Source organism: Callospermophilus lateralis, chromosome 7 (assembly GCF_048772815.1).
Source record: "Callospermophilus lateralis isolate mCalLat2 chromosome 7, mCalLat2.hap1, whole genome shotgun sequence".
Classification (NCBI taxonomy): domain Eukaryota; kingdom Metazoa; phylum Chordata; class Mammalia; order Rodentia; family Sciuridae; genus Callospermophilus; species Callospermophilus lateralis.
Window position 1 is genome coordinate 91,967,308 of NC_135311.1, and position 19,044 is coordinate 91,986,351.

The window sequence follows — 19,044 nt, forward strand, 5'->3', positions numbered from 1 at the left end:
TTTACTTTTTGGAGTGCCTTTACTTTATTTGTTAATTTTTATGTTGTGCCGAGGATCGAACGAACCCAGTGCCTCATGCACGCTAGGCAAGGGCTTTGCCCCAGTTCTGTAGTTATCTTTTATTACAGTTTGTCTGCCCTAGCAAAAACCTTTCTGTATCTAATGTCACTTCTTAAAAGTCTTTATATCCTAGTTAGGTAAAAGAACCAGATGGATAGAGAGCTGGAAGGAAATATAGTAAGAGGTCTGACATCTAGCCAGGCACAGTGATGCACATCTGTAATCCCAGCAATTTAGAGGCTGAGGCAGAAGCATTCCAAGTTCAAAGGCCAGCCTCAGCAACTTAGAGAGACCCCGGTCTCAAAATAAAAAAACAACTGAGGATGTAAATTCAATCCCCAGTTTTAAAAAAAAGAAAGAAAAAAAATCAACATCCAAAGAGGAAATTTCTTTTAATTTTATATAGAATTATTATATATTTGCATTTTTAAAAATTTGTTCTAATTAGTTATACATGACAGCAGAATGCATTTCAATTCATTGTACACAAATGGAGCACAACTTTTCATTTTTCTGGTTGTACATAATGTAGAGTTGCACTGTTTGGGCAACCCTACATGTGCCTAGAGTAATGATGTCCATCTCATTCCACCATCTTTCCTGCCCCCCACCCCTGCCCTGGGCCAATCACAGTTCCTCCATTCTCTCCATTGTAACCAAAAGCTCATCCTCTGTCCCCAATGCCAATCAATGCCAATTTAATAATAAGGACACGGTTTTGAGGGGGGAAAAAAAGGTTTGCTAGCAAAGGAGAAACACAAGGACTCCTGTCCCAAAGATTGTGACTCTCTCCATCAGGAGGGACAAGGGGTTTACACTTCAGGTATGCTCTGGTAGGGGGTCCCGGGGTGCCCAGATGGTGTTAGAATTCGCTTGTTAATTTGGGAGATCTCATTTCCCAGATCCTCAGCAGGCATCTCCTCCCTGTAATGGATGTGTTCAAGGGCAATTAATTAGGGGAAGAAAAGATATCACTGTCTCCCTAACCTTGTTAGGGAGGGGGACAGGAGAGAAGAAAGAGGAAAAAAAAAAACTTTAAAAAAAATAAGCCTTGGGCTGGGGATGTGGCTCAAGCGGTAGCGTGCTCGTCTGGCATGCGTGCGGCCTGGGTTCGATCCTCAGCACCACATACAAATAAAGATTGTGTCTGCCGAAAGCTTTAAAAAAAAAAAAAAAAAAAGCCTTAGTGGCTGGGGTTGTGGCTCAGTGGTAGAGCGCTCGCATGCTACCTAGCATGTGTGAGGCACTGGGTTTGATAATCAGCACCACATTGAAAAAAATAAAAATATAAAATAAAAAATAAAATAAAATAAAAATAAATAATATAAACTAAAACTAAAAATAAAAATAAAATAAAAATAAAGGTATGTGTCCATCTACAACTTAAAAAAAAAAAGCCTTAGAGCAATGAGGGCTACATTCAGAAGGTGAAGGGACCACTGTTAAACCTTGCCACTCCCCCATTATGGATCAGCATTCACATATCAAAGAGAACAACTGGCCTTTGGTTTGGGGAGGATTGGTTTACTTTGCTTAGCAGGATTTTCTCCAATTCCATCAATTTACCTGCAAATGCCATAATTTTATTCTCTTTTTATATTGAGTAATGCTAAATCATTTCAAATGAGGATACCATTTCCATGGATCTTTCTGTCATTGGAAAGTTATCAAGATGACTACTTAAGTCAGGCATTGTGGCGCATGCCTGTAATCCCAGCAGTTTGAGAGACTGAGACAGGAGAATGGGCTTGGGAGGCTGAGATAGGATAATTGCAAGCCAGCCTCAGCAACAAAGAGGTGTTAAGTAACTCAGTGAGACCCTGTCTAAAAACTTGGGAGCTGAGCAGGACAGCGACTCTCATCACACAAGAATAGGACAGGGGGTATGACTCAGTGGCTGAGTGCCCCTGAGTTCAATCTCTGGTAGTCAAAAAAAAAAAGGTGACAACTTAAAATGTGGTATGAATCCAAGCTGATTTCAGAGTGTTTGTTTATAGGGCTGCATGTGACAGACCCACACAAAGGCTGTCCCATGCCCCTGCTTTGGGAACCTGCTGTTTTGCCAGCTACTGCTGCAAACTCTTTCCACTGTCCCTCAGAGCCTTCCTCACTGCCTATGAGCTATCCACACTAGGTCATGCTTTCATGACGGCCAGGTCCTGTCTTTCTCCAGGTAACCCACTTACCGCTAAAACATCAAGACAACAACTGGAGCTTGAAAGATGTCCGTCAAAAACAAACAAGATCATCTCTACACTCTTCCCAAACCCTGGCCCAATCAAGGAAACACATTTCCTAAAATAAAGGTATCCAAAATTACCTCACGTATTGCAATATTTCATTCATTCATTCTATTTTGAGGGATATATTTGATAGGAAATACAACACATCTGGTGATACTGTATGTGTACATAATTTATACATAATTAGTCATGTAATAATCATTTAAGACAAACTCAACTTTTTACTGTTAAGTATATACAAAGAATTTTAAAGACGACCCTTCTCAACCTTAGTCCCAGCCCTATGTTCTGAACAAACTAGCTACTACCCTGACTTGAAAACAGTGTTCAGTCCGAGAGTGAAAATGAGGCATCAGGAAAGAATAGGGGAATTAAAAATACAGCATGAATCCCTTCAACAAATAAAAACTCAAATCGGACTGTCTTTCTTGCGTGATGAGTCGCTGTCCTGCTCAGCTCCCAATTGTCTCTGACCTCTGGGGCCCTCTGGAGGAGGAAAACACAATGAGGTACAAAATAAGCAGAACTCAACTGACCTAGAACTCAAAAATATGTTGAGTAGTGCCTACCTATTGAGCAATGACATTCAGATCTGCTACTGAACAATGGGAAATACAAAAACCTGGGCGTAGATAAAACAAGACATATCAGATCTTCAAGGGTTCTATCTGATGGGATATCAAAATCACCAAGAAGATTTAAAAGAAAAAAAAAAATGATTGTGAATGTTCAGATTCTGTCCCAGGCCTTCCTAGAGTAGAAAACTCAGACTGAGATAAAAACTTAGGTAGTTTTTTAAAAAGTTGTTTAGGCAATTTTAATAGCTACCCTGGATTAATTTAAGAACCACCAAACTTCTCAGCAAGCGTATGATATTAGTGATTGTCATCAAGCCCATTTCTGGTAGGTTTGACTCTATTTCTAAGCAGGTACAAATAACTTTGAAGAATAAGAACAGATGGTGGGAAGATGGGAACCAGAAAGGAAGGTCCCAAGCAGAGGGAGTCTCCAGATTTGCTAAGGCTCAGCTAGCTTAGTCCTGTTCAGGCCATTCCTGTCTGAAGAAACACAAGTGCTTATGAATGCATTACCTCAAAAGAAAGCAGCATGGCAGGGGAGGGGCCTTGGTAGTGAGAACAGTGGACCAGAAGTCAAAGATCAGCATGCCTGTGACTGTTTCCAAGGTAAGGGGAAGCAGCTTTACATCAGACTCCCATGGGACTTGGTATGGAATATGACTGACAGCTCTACCTAGTCCTAACAGAGAATTCAGCAAGTTTCATCCTCTCTCCGATCCTTTGTGTCCTCAGACATAAAACAAGGGTGTTTCAGTTTGCTAGAGCTACCATAATAAAGTATGCCACAGAAAGGATGGTTTGAATAGTAGAAATTTTGTTCCGCTACAATCTGGAAGCTAGAAGTCTGGGCCCAAAGTCTGGGCAGAGTTAGTTTCTTCTGAGGCCTCTCTCCTTGACTTGCAGAGAGGATGTCATTTCCTGTGTCTTTGCATGGTCCTCTTCCCTCTGTATGTATGTATCTGTGTCCAGATTTTCTCATAAGAGCACCAATCATATTGGAATGGGGTCCAACCTAATGATCTCATTTTGACTTAATTACCTCTTTAAAGATCTTATCTCTAAATACGGGTCAATGGAGGAGGAATGGGAGCAGGTGGTGGTCCACAAGGACCATAACCAATGGTAATGTTGGGGATTGACTGCGTCCTGTGAAAGGTTGACCAGCCCACAGTGAGTGCTCAGAAGTGGCTGCTCAGGACAGCAATTCTCCTAGAAGCTCCAAAAAGTGGCAGAGGGAAAGGCCCCCATCTACCAACTCACCTATTTGATTCCTTTTCTGAGATTTTCTAAGAGTTCTGGGAGTCATCAGTGCTCTGTACTCTCTGCCACAATTACAGTTCCACACCTGTAGTTACTGGTCACATGGACTCCATGTTCTGGTTCCCACCCACTTGCAAGGGAACCTGGGCATGGCATAGCTGCTACTTCCATTCGCTTCCCTCCCAGTGGTTTTCTATTAGTCCCTTTCATCCATAACTTACCAGGATTTTTAACAGGAAAGCTTCTAAATCTACTTTCTTGAGCTAGTTTCATACCTTATCACAAGGAACTTTTATTTATTTGAATCTCTAGACTGATAGATTAGTCCCACCAAGACTTAGTCCCACCCAGGAACCTTGAGGCAACAATGTGACCTAACTTCCAAGGAGCCCAGGCACATGCATGCTGTACTAACTATGATCAAACATCCAAATCAAGAAAGTTCCAGAGCTTTGCATTTTTTTTCCATTAGTAAACACTCCATGTTTAGGCACATTCACACAGACAAGTCTGCTTTGGGAGAAAGTAGACTAAATTGCCTTCAAGTCCATGATTCAATAATTTAGCAAACAGCCTTTAGTTATATTGTGACCTTCTGCTTATAAATTTATTTCTCTTACTTCATCAGTCCTGTGATTTGGGTAGAACAGAAACCACCACCTTCTATTTAACAGAAAGGTACGTTTGAAATTGTTTTAGTGTTCTTTCTATTCTAATATGCTGCTGTTGAAAATTCCTAAACTGTCTCTCTCTTCTACCAAAAGAATACAACATCCCTGTGGGATCCATATGGTCCCACTACCATTTATTGGGCATCCTTAATGTGGCATGTACCTTTTGTGAAGTGAAAGGCCTACCCATGAGGGCCCTGCCCAAGCGACTATGCTTTGTTGTCCATCTCCATATCAGCCACACTGATGTCCTACTGTTCTCAAACAGGCAAGCATGCTCCCACCTGAGATATTTATAGTTTATGCTTGCTCTGCTATCCACATGTCCTCAGCTGCTAAATCTTGGCTTAAATGGTACCTCCCCAGTGACAAGATTCTCCAACTGCCCTGTCAACTGTGCTTCTGACTCCATCTAACACCTCTACTTACCTTCTATTATTTTTCCTCTTTTCTTCATAGTATTCATTATCATTTGTCATATGATACAAAATTTACTTTGTGTTTCTACTCCCACCAGAATGTAACCTAAATGAGATCAGTTTTTATTTGCTAGTATATCCTTTGTGGCTAACAGTGCCTGACACATAGTAGGCGCTGAATGAAGAAATGAATAGATAGCTATTATCTCAAGTCATAATTCTGTAAGGTGGGCATTATCCTTATTTCAAAATTGTAAAAGTCAGGGTCAAATTTAGATTTGACAACTGCTATGGGTCTCCAGTATCATATACCATGTATTCTACCATGCTATCTTCCTCCTGAATAGAGAACCGCAGACTGTGAGAAGCAGATTCTCAGATAAGGAGAAATGGCCAATCCTGATGATTACAGTAGTTAGCTTACAAAATGGCTTGGGAAGCCCAGATCCTGCATGACTTCCAGGAACTGCCTAGTCCAGTGCTGTAGGCAACAATAGGCCAGACCTTCCCCTCGGCCCCTTCTCTCTCTTTCTCTTTCTCTCTTTCTCTCACACACACACACAAACGCACACACGCACACACATACACACACGCACGCACACGCATACACACTAGACGTTCTCACATCTAACTTGTTTCCAGTCATAATGCAATGGATGCTACAGTGCCTGACCTGGAACACATATTTAGGGAATGTAGCTGAACAGATAAGCTTAACTGCCCAGGACATGCAGCCATGCCACTTGCTCACTATGAGGACTCTAGCAACTTGACCTCTCAGTGCCTGCAAAATGAGGATGATGACACCCAAAGTTATTGTGAACAGAGGATTAATATCTAGAATATATGAAGAACTCAAAACACTTCGCATCAAAAAAATCAAATAAGTCAATTAGTAAATATGCGAACAGTCACTTCTCAAAAGAAGAAACCCCAATGTCCAACAAATGTATGAAAAAATGTTCAACATCAGCAATTAGGAAAATACAAATCAAAACAACACTGAAATTTCATTTCATACCAGTCAAAATGTCAGTCATGAAGAATACAAATAATAATAAATGCGGGAGATGATGTGAAGGAAAAGGAACATTTTTACACTGTTGGTGGGACTGGAAAATTGGTAAACCACTATGGAAATCAAGTCAGAATGAAGGTTCCCAAAAAGACTAGGCATGGAATCAACATATGACCCAGCTATCCCACTCCTCGGTACTTATCCTGAAAAATTAAAAACATCACACTATAGTGATACATGCATACCCATGTTTATAGCAGCACAATTCACAGTAGCCAAAGTATGGAAACCAGCTGGGGTATCCATCAATGATGAATGGATAAAGAAAATGTGGGATATACACACATGGAGTTTTATTCAACCATAAATAAAGACAAAAGAAATTATATCATTTGCAGGAAAATGGATGGAATTAGAGATCATCATATTAAGTGAAATAAGCCAAACTCACAAGGTTGGGGGTCGTATGTTTTCTCTTATGTGTGGAAGCTAGAAAGGAAAAAGGAAAGCTGGAGGGATCTCATGAAAATCAAAGAGAGATCAGTGGGGGAAGGAGACCGAAGGGTGGGAGGTCGGAAGGGAGGGAAGAAGCAGTGGGGAATGATATTGGCCAAAATATACTATATATTGTGCATTGTGTGCATGTACAAATAATGTAACAACAAATCCCATTCATATGCACAACTACAATGCACCAATAAAAAATGTAGCAAATAAATAAATAAATAAATGGAAAATGAAAAAAAAAGGTATTGAGAAATAAGTGCATTAGTAAGTGCCGACTGCAGAATGGTGGCTTGGGTTTGGGCAAACGACACGGGGAGGGAGAAGGCACATGGGGCAGTAAGACAATACTAGTGGAAAATGAAGGCAAAGTGGGATTAAAGGTTAAAAAAAAAAAGACAAATAAAAAATAGCAGGGCTGATAACCAAAAGAGACAGGGTGGATAGAGATAAATTTGAGCTTTTATACAAGGACAAAAAGAGGCACTGGGGAGACAAAACAGCATCATCACCACCATCAGGCAACAGGATATCTTAATGTAGCAGAATGAGCCTTCTTAGTAGCAGAAGAGACAAAAAAGAAAGAAGCTTCCTAAGGGGAGACCCAAGTCTTCTTTAGGCAGATGGTACAGAGTAGAGCACTGGAGAGCACGGGTCCCTGGAGAGGGGGTGGGGAAATATAAAGAGGATTCCAGAGGGCACAGGGAGGAGGGGAAATCAATCACTGAGGGATGCTCACCTTTTTGTTCATGACCGGGCATCAGCGTCAAAAGGCAGTTAGAAGTGACAGAATTTGAATAGCATCATTTCAGGGCAGGTGGAGTGTCCTGGACTCTGAATTGGTCACAGAGCCCTGGGAATAGGGTGCTGTTACAGGTCTGGGGTGTCACAGTTCTGGAAGTGGAGTTCCGTCACTTTGGTTGGGCATAAGGGCAAGGGCTCCAAAAATGGGCAGCAAAAATGATCTGTCTGTGAGATTCTTAAAACATAAAGAGTACTCAGCCTAGATTCTATCTTTAAAGCCTCAGGGTTTACAATATGAAAGAGTGTCCTAAATTATGGATTCTGTATGGCACGGTGGCTTTTGCATCCTTTATGTTGATATGTTGTGTTTTGAGTTGGACTCAACAAACCACCAAAGTAGTTCACAAGTGATAGTCACATCAATCAGCTGCCAAAAGCAGAAAGTCAGAAAAGATGCAGAGAAACCCACACTTTTTAAACCAGTTGAGCACAGTGTCATTATCCAGCTGCTACTCCAGCTGTGGGCATGTATTGCTCTAGACATGTTGGCTTGTAGCCCCTATGAGAAGGGGGAGCACTGGGGCAGTGCCCAGGACACAGTAAGATACCCTGTGGGCAGGGATGAATGGCCAAGTGAACCAGATGCACACTCGAATTTTGTCAACAGGTGGCAGCATTTATAATTTTTCCATTGAGAAAATTAGAAAGTCTGCCTTCCTTCCGCCCTTTAGCTGCACAGATGGGGCTGCTCCAGGGCATGCTTCATCAGGCCTCAGGCCCCCACATAAAGCTCTCCCTATCCTTCATCCCCTCATCCAGCCTAGAAACACGGTTCTGCCCCATTCATTCCAACAGCCAATTCAGGTTGAAAGCTGACATTTCACATAGTTGAAATTTCTTCTGAATCTGTCGCACAACTGCTAATTATAGGGCTTACAATTTCTGTTTTATAGATTCCCCAAAGATTTACTTGGTGCAGTAAGATGTTGCTAAATTCCCGACGGGTATTGTGTTCCCAGCAGTGCTGACCACTGGGCTTTGGCACTTGCTCCTTCCAGCAATTGCCAAAAATCTGAGGAAGGGTCACTAAAGCAGGAGGTGCCACAGCAACGAGCTCAGGCAGTGAGGGGAATGGAAGTAGGACGCATCTGTTTTTCTAATTTGAGACTGCATTCACTCCATGGGGAGGTGCAGAGCCAGAATCCATTGCCACATTCCCAGGCAGCAAAGCAGGCCATCCGCCTGGTGGAAACAAATGGAAAGTCCTGAAGGGCACCATGCAACATCCGCCTGGAGTTGGCAGCTTGTGAAAAGACCAGGCAACATCACCCCCCCCTTCCTGTCTCCATTAAGGTCTGCAGCCAAAGGGCTGTTTCCGACCACCCATCTCTTCCCAGCTGTTGTGAAAGCAAGAACCAAGTTACAAATGCAAGCCAGTGTTCATCACCATTAATCACCAAACAATGGATTAAAGTTGAAAAACAGGTGGTTATTCTTCTCCAGTCTTTTCTGGGCCAAGAGTTCAAACTATTCACACCAACCCAGAATCCTTAGTTGAAACTTGAAATTCATTGCCTCCAAAGCCTGTTCATAAGGACTTTTCTCTCTCCTATCTTACCATGACTTCATCTATTTACGTGATTATTTTCTCATCTCTGAATCTAAGACCTCCATATTCCATTTCATCCAGATTTTATGAACAAATGGTAAAAAGAATTAAGCTCCATGGTCCCCACTGTTTGGAACACTCCAGGTCTCACCTCTTGTTTGTTGAAAGCTTTATGGGACATATGAACCTACTCTAGGCTTTGAAACTTCAGGATATGTAAGAGATTTGTAATAAGTAGATCCTGCCCTCAAGGAGCTTAGAGGTTAATAGAAACCACTTTAAACCTGGCACAGTGGCATACAACTGTAATATCAGTGACTCTGCAGACTTGGGGCAAGGAGGATTGATTGTAGGTTCAAAGTCAGTCTGGGCAACTTAGTGAGACCTTATTTCAAAATATAAAATAAAAAGGGTTAGGAGCTGTAACACAGTGGTATAGTGCCCCCAGGTACAAATCCCCAATACTAGGGGTAAAAAAGAAAAAGTGACCTAAAAGCCTAGATATACAACCCTCCCCTCAAAAAAAAAAAAAAAAAAAAAAGCCACAATCACTTAGTGATTAGTTGATCAAAAACAGAAGGCAGATATCCAAGAAACTTTTGATTTTTCAAACCACAAGTTTGCCTCTTCAAAGTGGCTTTAAGAAATAAAGAATAGGGCTGGGGATGTGGCTCAAGTGGTAGCGCGCTTGCCTGGCATGTGTGCGGCCCGGGTTCGATCCTCAGCACCACATACAAAGATGTTGTGTCCACCAAATACTAAAAAAATAATAAATATTGAAATTCTCTCTCTCTCTCTCTCTCTCTCTCTCTCTCCCTCTTTCTCACTCTCTCTCACTTTCTTAAAAAAATAAAATTAAAAAAAATTGTGCTAAAAAAAAAAAAAAAAAGAAATAAAGGATAAAATCTTTTTTGGTAGGAACTCGGGATCCCCTGGCATTGCTATGAGGATTAGAGATGAAATGACCACCGTACAGTCTGTATTCTTAAGCCAGTTATACTAATGTCACTGCACTAGTTTTCCCATAAGGGAAGATGCGCAATTCACTGACGAAGGAGCTATCCTCTGCAAACACCTTGATTAAAGGCTCTGGCTTAAGAATTCTGCTTGCTTGTCCTTTGAACATAAGTCTCCACTAAAAACAAAAAACAAAAAAACCTAGGAGGCAGGGAATGGTCCCATTCTATCTCAATTAAGACAGAAGGAATTTGCAGATGATTGATACAGGCCCATATTTCTGCCCCAGTGAAAATAACAGGCCTAGTATTCCCTTCCTGGACTCTGCTATTGGCTGCAGGTGAGATCTTTCTACAAGTGGGCCTCATCCATAGGTCTTCCCATGTGCCAAGCACTGTTGCAGGTACTGGCAAGGCAGCCATGAACAAGACAGTCTCTGCCTTCCTGGGTCCACTTGAGGGGTGAGAGAATGGGGGAAGGGTGTTGATTAATGTGATGTCATAAGACTGAGACACCAGCACAAAGAGTTGCAGGGGAAGATGGAATAGTACAAGAAAGATGCTCTGAGGAAGATCTGGCTGGTGGTCTGAATTCAGCAGTCCACATGGAAATCTGAAAGCAGAGCAGATGGGAGAGGGAAGCCCACAGCAGTGTATGGCACATGTAGGCAGAGACCTTATGAAGTAATTTCAGAATATAAGCTTTGTTCTTTCCTGCTCTCAAGATAAAAGATCTCAGAGGCTCAGGAGGTCAAGGCAGGAGGATCATAAGTTCAAAGCCAGCTTCAGGAACTTCACAAGGCCCTAAGCAACTCAGTGAGACGCTGTCTCTAAGTAACATTCTTTTTTTTTAAAAGGGCTGGGGATGTGGCTCAAGTGGTTAAGTGCCCCTGGGTTCAATGCTCAGTACAAAAAAAAATTAAATTCTTGCAATATAAAAGATCTAAGCATGCCTAAAGACAAAGGAAAATGAAAAACTTGAAGTATATAAAAGACAAAGAATATTCAGTTTAGTATTGAAACTAATAATAATCAATATAACTGAGAAATAGAATAGAAAAATTGAGCAAATGGAAAACCTCCCTGAAAGCAAAGAACACACCATATACTGGAGAAAAAATAAATAAAAACAACCAACATTGTGATAGTCTATTTATATCAAGAATGAAGAAACTGGGTGTGGTGGCGTAACACCTGTAATCGCAGCAGTCTGGGAAGCTGAAGCAAGAGAATCATGAATTCAAAACCAGAATGAGCAACTTAGTGAGACCCTAAGCAGCTTAGTGAGATCCCATCTCAAAATAAAATATAAAAAGAGTTGAGAATGTGGCTCAGCAGTTAAGCATCCCTAGGTTCAACCCCCAGTATGCCCTGTCCACTCACCCCCCGCAACCAAAAAAAAAAAAAAGAACAAAGAAATAATTCTTCAGAAAGTCTATATTGGGAAGGGGACAGGGTTGAGGGGCAGAGTTCACCTTCAACATAGAGGAGTCAGACTGGCCTTGGGCCTCACACCAAGAACCCAGTCAGGAAAGCAAGCACCGGTGAGTGGCCATAAAGTTCCTACAGACTCAGGGCCACAGTCAGCTAGCTAGGCTGTTGAACAGTAAGAGACATTCCCAAACTAGAAAACTCATGAAATACAGCACCTCATGGTGCGTGGAGGGAAAGAGGAAGGGAAACAGGGAAAGTATCCAAAAAAATCCAACTAACCAAATAATGAATGGAAAAGTCATGTTAAACACAGGAAGAGGAGGTGATAGAAAGTGTAATAATCCCCTGCTATTTATTATAGATGATACCTCCTGCCTGGGTTTGAAATTATTAAACAAATATGTCACTCTTTTATGGAGATCCTAATCTTAAAGTACTCCCAGAAGAACCTCTGTGGTGATAAAGATTTATCTGAAGTTTAGTAATAATTTCTTCAGGTTCACTTAGTTTTGTCATTGTTGTTAAGTTTGAGTCAAATTAAATGCCTTTGAGTGTGTATAGTCTGATACCAATGTTTCGATGGACGGTTTTCCATTACTAACCCAGGTTATTTCTGGCTGGTGGGGTTTCAAGTGATAAATTGTCATTCTTTGCATTTTTCCATGTGGATTAAGGATTTCATTGTGATCACATATTATTTTTTATAAAAGTAACGCGGAAAATGAAGTTAAACTACCTACATGTTCCCCTATCTAATTGTCCTTTCAGCCTGAATCAAGCTGTTCATCTCTCCAATGTCTCCATATCAACTGTTAAATATTGTTTTGTATAATTTATTTTTATAGAGAAGACTTAATGGAAGATGAGTGGTTCTATTTGTAATGCATTGGTACAGAGTACTTAGTGATGGGTGAATATAATAACCCTTCATATTAGAAAAATGTTTTCAAGGGCTGGGGTTGTGGATCAGTGGTAGAGCGCATGAGGCACGGGGGTTTGATTCTCAGCACCGCATGAAAACAAATAAAGGTCCATCGACAACTAAAAACTATTAAAAAACTAATGTTTTACACTTCTGTTTATAATTGGAATTTTACCTTCTAATATCTATCAGTATCAAGCTTAAGTCAATTACAGTAAATAATAATAACACAGATCTTCCCTTTGATGATCTATGTTCCAGAACATCAAAAATAGGCCTATTTTATGGATATGGGGAAAGAACCCAAGAAAGGTAACTTGGCTTGCTCAGGACAACATAGTTAGTCCATTACAACTGACCATTTGGGCGTTCCACTAATCCATGATTCTTCTACCACATTCATGTTTTCTCAGCATTGTACTTGTGCAAAATGATTAAACTAGCAAGGTTTGCCTCTGATGCAGCTTTGCAGCTCATTAATTAATCAAATTCCCAAGATACTTGTTCCATAAATTAGGGGAGCAGGCTCTCCTAACATCTAAACTTAGGTGTGGAAGACAATTGTCATCCTGTGCCTTACTTTGTAGGCTCCTAATTAAGTAATAGGGGTTGCGAACTTCTGAAAGTGTTGGATAAGACATGGCCAGTACAGAGGAACCATGACCTAATGTCTAAAGTATATCTAAACTTAATTTTTTTTCTGAAAAAAACAGTTAATTTTTAAAATATTAATTGGAAAGAAAGTTAAAAAATAAGTTATTTATGCTGTCAAACCCATAAGTTTAAAAATTTTTAACTTCCTTCCAACTTAGTTTTTAATATTAACTTTGACACTATTCAACTGCCTGTTTTTGAATTTCGAGAAGTGTTTAACTTTGCCCTCACCAACTTTTCTAGCCTCATGCGTTCATATTTTTGGCTCCAGTATTAGCCAGTGGTTAACCTGGGGTTTCCAGAATAAGCAACGCTGTTTTAAGCCTCTGTAGTTTGTTGTGCACATTGCCTGTCTAAAATGTGCTTTATTTCCATCTTCGAAACATGGCTTAGTGTCACTTTCTCCAGGAAGCCTTCTTAATTAATAGCTGTGTTTAAAAGAGAGTTCGCTGCATACTCCCATGTCACCTTTTTTTTTTTTTTAATATTTATATGGACACAATGCCTTTCTTTCTTTCTTTTTTTTTAATGTGGTGCTGAGGATCGAACCCAGGGCCTCTCACATGCTAGGCAAGTGCTCTACCACTGAGCCACAACCCCAGCCCCCCATGTCACCTTTTAATACTTTCACTCATGTCCCCAGATTTGACACAGCACAGCCCTCCTGAACTGTGAGGACAGGAAATATGCTATTCCTACCTGGGACCAACCAATGCCTAGCTCATCAGGATGCACAAAAATGCATACTCTATTTGTTTTTTGATCCCTGAAACAAGTTCTTCTACATTCTGCATGAATGTTTTCCATATGGTCCTTAATGCCTTTTTCTTGCTTTGTTTTGCTTTCTGTGTTGTTGTCGGTGGTGTGGGGGGGGTGGTTTATTGGGAATTGCCAGGATGCTTTACCACTGAGCTATATCCCCAACTCTTTATATTTTTTTACTTTGAGACAGGGTCTCCCTAAATTGCTTAGAACCTCACTACATTGCTCAGATGACAGGCACTTACCACTGAGACTGGTCTCTTAATGCCTTTTAAGATTAAAATCTGGTTAATTCTCTGAAAAGACACAAAGTAAACCAAGTCACCACTGTCCAATACTATAGTAAGAGTGTATATAGACAGCTCAATCAGAGGAAAGCCACCAGAAATAGACATGGAGGGCAGGATCTCAGGAAAAAAATCCATACCAAACGAGAAAGAAGAGATCCAAGACTTTACTATGTTTTTCAGTCAGCTACTCTGAGCTCACCCTGCCATCAAGGGTCACAGGATAAAATATGAGTTTCTATGGTTTGGATTTAAATTTTTTAAAAAATTAAAGATTTCCTTACTGCCTAAGGCAGGACAAAGGCTGAATCACCACTAGATACTGAACTCCAGGGAACCAGGTCCTGTTCACTATCTTTATTGCTCCACTGTGGTGTCCAGACACTTCATTGCACTGAGTTGGTGCCTAGTGAATATTTTGTTGTGCAAAGAATTATGAGTACTTAGCACCAAGAGAAATTCACCCATGCTGGGAATGGTGGTATATGCCTGTAATCCCAGTGACTTGGGAGGCTAAAGCAGGAGGATTACAAATTCAAGGACAGCCTCGGAAACGGAGCAAGTCCCTGTCTCAAAATACAAAATAAAAAGGACTGGAGAGATAGCTCAGTACTAGAGAACCACTGGATTTCATTCTCAGTACCACACACAAAATGGAAATTCACATGAACACTTGCAATCATGAATAAGGGAATTACAATAGCTTCGATGGAATCAGTAGCTAGATATAAACCTTTTTAACAGTGAATACTCTTGTACATACTAGGTAAGCACTCTGCTCAACTCACAATTTTGGATGCAGAAAAAAATCATCAGATATATATTTACATTGTCTTGGAGCATGGGTGAGGTTCTTGGAAATGTGGCACTAAGACTAATCGAAACACACCGATCGTTTTTCATGTGGTCATTTTGACCAAAAATGCCACTCCTTGCTTGTAAAATCATTCCATTTACCTCCCAGAACACAGATGTCACTTCACCTAACCATGGTTGGCTGAATACACATCTTCCACCCTTCCTGTGTGTCTGGAGGAACTTAGTCAGCTTCTACTCCTTTCCAACAGATCTCTCCTTTTTCCTTCACTGTCAGTCAGTGCAAAGCCAGTCAGACCCATGCTTTATTCACTTTAAAAATATATCTGGGACAACTGGGCATGGTGTCGCCCACCTGTCCTCCCAGCAACTTGGGAGACTGAGGCAGAAGGATCACAAGTTCAAAGCCATTGTCAGCAACTTAGCAAGATCTTGTCTCAAAATTAAAATAAAAAAGGGATGGAGATGTGGCTCAGTGGTTAGACACCCATTACCCAAAGACAAATAAGACCCTGTCTAAAAATAAAAAGCATAAAAGGTCTAGAAATGCAGTTCAGTGGTAGCAATTCTTAGTACTGAAGAGAGAGAGAGAGAGAGAGAGAGAGAGAGAAAGAGAGAGAGAGAGAGAGAGAGAGAGAAATATCTAGGACCCTCATACACATACAGCAGGATGATTATTTTCTATTTATGTATGTATGTATTTGTGGTGCTGGGGATGGAAGTTAGGGCCTTGAGCATACTAAGCATACCACTGAGCTACAAAGTCCCTCTCCTTTTCTTTTCTCATTTTTTAACTTTGCAACAGGGTCTCCCAAAGGTGCTAAAGCTGACCTCAAACTTGCCATCCTCCCGTTTCAGCCTCCTGAATAGTTTGGGATTATAAACGTGCCACCATGCACAGTTCTATTTCTTTTTTTGATTGTTGCTGCTGTTTGTTTTATGCAAGGGATTGAATCCAAGGGTATTCAATCACTGAGCCACATTCCCAGCTCTTTTTAAGTTTTATTTTGAGACAGGGTCTCGCTCAGTTGCTTAGGACCTCACTAAATAGCTGAGGGTGGCCTTGAATTTGCAATCCTCCTGCCACAGTTGCCACTGGGATTACAGGCATGCACTACCACACGTGGCTCACTTTTCACTCCAAGAGAACCTTTCAGTGACCTTCCAAACACTTCTGTTATACATTTTATTCTTGAAACATAACCTGCATCCACAAGGACAACAGAAAAATATTGCCGTTGGCATTCCTAAGAGATGCAATTCAGATATATTGTTGGTTGTTTGTTTGTTTTTTTTTCCAGTAGACATATGCTGCCCAGTGGGATATGACACTCTCCAGAGGTGGGCTTCACAAAGAAAAATAGGAGGAGATAAGGTCAGAGCAGTTATGCATCAGTCTAGTATGGTAAAACACATTTGCCAGATCAGGGCAAAACTCCTAGCTCCTCATCTGTAGTTTACATTCTGGACAGACACCTCCTTCCAGGAGACAAAGAGCTCTAAGTGAGCACAAACCCTGGAATATCTGATAAGATCTTTAACTCTCAGAGGGGGAAAAAAAAACACTGCTTAAATATGCGCCACAAACATCGCACATATTTAAGCAGTGTTAACTTCTGCATTAAAATAAATAAAAAGAAAATTTAACTTCCTTCAGAAGGCATCAGCTAGTGTTCAATACTGGTCAGACAGAAGAAAAAAAAATAGACCATAGTCCAAATGATGACTCTCATTCTGAAGTTATCTTTATCTCCAATTAAAGACTTATATTCCACTTTAATTTCCCAATTTTAAAGCTGCTTTCCATGAAACCAAATGCTATGATCTGGATATGGTTATTCGTGTCCCCCAGAGGTTCACACGGATTTAAGCTTGCTTCCCCAATGTGGCAATGCGGGAGGGGATGGCGCCTTCTAAAGGTGAAACTTAGTGGGAAGTGGTTGGGAATGCTGCCCTTAGAAGAGATTAATGTGTTCTCTTCAGACTCCAGTTGATTCTCATGAGAGTGACTTGTGAAGGATCAAAGAACAAGACTGTCCCCACTCTCTGGCTCTTGGACCTTCAGAACTTCAAGCTAACTAAACCTTTTCTTTTTATAAGTTACACAGCTTAGGTATTTTGTCAGAGCAATGAAAATGTACTAATATAACAAATTTAAAATATTTTGATACCTTCACCTAAAAAATTAGGGCTAAGTGGGAGAACCTGAAAGTTCCTCTTTAAATGGAGGGGTTGACAGTCAAGTTAAGAAATGAAGACCTTTAAAATATATTTCCCCACTGACCTGACCTCAATGTCCCCACTTTTTTTTTCCCCCACAGCAATTGAACCCAGGTGTTTTACCACTGTGCTACACCTCCAGCCTTTTTTATTCTTTATTTTTGAAAGGGTCTTATCAAATTGCCTGGGGTCTTGTTACATTGCTGAGGCTATCCTTGAGCTTAAAATCCTCCTGCTCCTGCCTCCTAAGTCGCTAGTATTACAGACATGAGCCACTGAGCTCACCGATGGCACTATATAAAATAAGTGAAAACCTTTCCACACTCACATGTGTTTTACTTCATGTTACTTTTGTGTGGTGCTGACGGATGAACCCAGGGCCTCACACATGCTGGGTAAGGGTTCTACTACTGAGCTATAACTCCTGCCCAGGATTTGTTTTAAATATGGGATGGTTCCCTAGTTATCATTTTGCCTTGGGAGCCCCTAGTCAGAAGTAAACACCTTATCCATAGAAGAGGTTAAAAAAAAAAAAAAAAAAAGGCTCTTATAACAAAATTGCAAGGGTCATTTGTATATTACCATCCTCAAGAGGAAAAATCTTCTTCCTCCTTCTCCTGCTCCTTCACCTCTCCCCCATACACTCAAACAATAGAGTCTTTCTTCTCCAACTACTGTGAAGACATGGCAGTGCTGAGCTTTTTAGCAAGGCCAGAGCTGTCCAAACCCCCAGCACCCCCCACCTCCCAGGCGCGGTGTTCCCTTGGCCTGCTTCCACTCTCCTCCTCCCACCCACTGTTAGCACAATGCTTCTCCAGCCATATGGACCAGATGATGAGTCACCCACCACCCAGAATTCCTTCCTTGACCTTTCCACATTCAATCACCTTTAGCACACTCAACAGGCACGTCCTCTGCGGCACACGAGCACATGCCCTGTAACAGAAGGAGTTTCAAGCCGAATACAGGAACCAGTCATTCTTCACACTCCTCCCTTGGCCAAATGGATGGCTTCCAGAGCTTTAAAGAAAAATCACAACTGAAAGTGACCAGATGGGTTTTCAAGGAGAAAGATGCAAACTAAATCAGTTGGGAGACTGACGCACTCTACTAAAAACAGGCCTGCGACGTAAAAGAACTTCAGTTATTCACCCCGAGAGGCACGATGATGGCAAAAGCAAGCACTGAAAGGAGATGCAGAACATTCCATGGCTGTAACTTGACTTTGACTCTGACTCTGAACAGCTAAATATTTTTAGAACTGTTTGAGATTAATACTTCAAGTAGTCAACCCCCCCCCCCAAATCCCCCACCAAAATCCTGGACATGCACACCAGCCAGCACAAAAGATAAAAATGAAGAAAATTTCAAGGCACGAACTGCATGGCAAGTACTCTTCTAAGCACTGAACATATATCCACTCACTTGATCCTTATGAAAAGTCTTTCCTCATCCATTTTTCATGAGGAATCTGATGCATAGAGATGAAGTGACCTGCCCAAGGTCAAACACAACCAGGAAGAGGCAGAGCTGGGATTCAAATTGCGCAGACTGATACCAGGGCCCACCATGCTATGAAAGGGGATCATAGGTGATCCTCTCTTAACTTAGATCTTTAAATTCACTAAAACCACACAAGTTCAGTTACAAGACGAGAAGCCAAACAAAGAATTGAAACTATGGAAATGACCAGTGAGGTGATGGCAAAGATAGAATTCATCAGCTGTGCCAAATGCTCACCCAGACAGTACTGGGGAGCTTGCCTTAGTGAGTTAAAGGCACAGAATCTGCATAAATGACTTTTATGATGATAGCCAAAAGCCTCAAAAAGCCGCAGATGACAATGGAGAACGTCCCAGAGACATAGCACACTATACCACCTATGAC

The 19,044-nt window shown here is 41.1% G+C and overlaps 1 protein-coding gene and 1 non-coding gene across 5 annotated transcripts in view; both read right to left on the reverse strand.

Moving 5' to 3' along the window:
* The window catches only part of Ak4 (adenylate kinase 4), a 67,402-nt gene that overhangs the window by 11,538 nt on the left and 36,820 nt on the right, over positions 1 to 19,044 (reverse strand). The gene's annotated exons all lie outside the window — the stretch shown is intronic.
* On the reverse strand, positions 13,601 to 13,673 carry Trnaa-agc (transfer RNA alanine (anticodon AGC)). The gene has a single exon. It is a non-coding gene; the product is annotated as a tRNA-Ala (tRNA).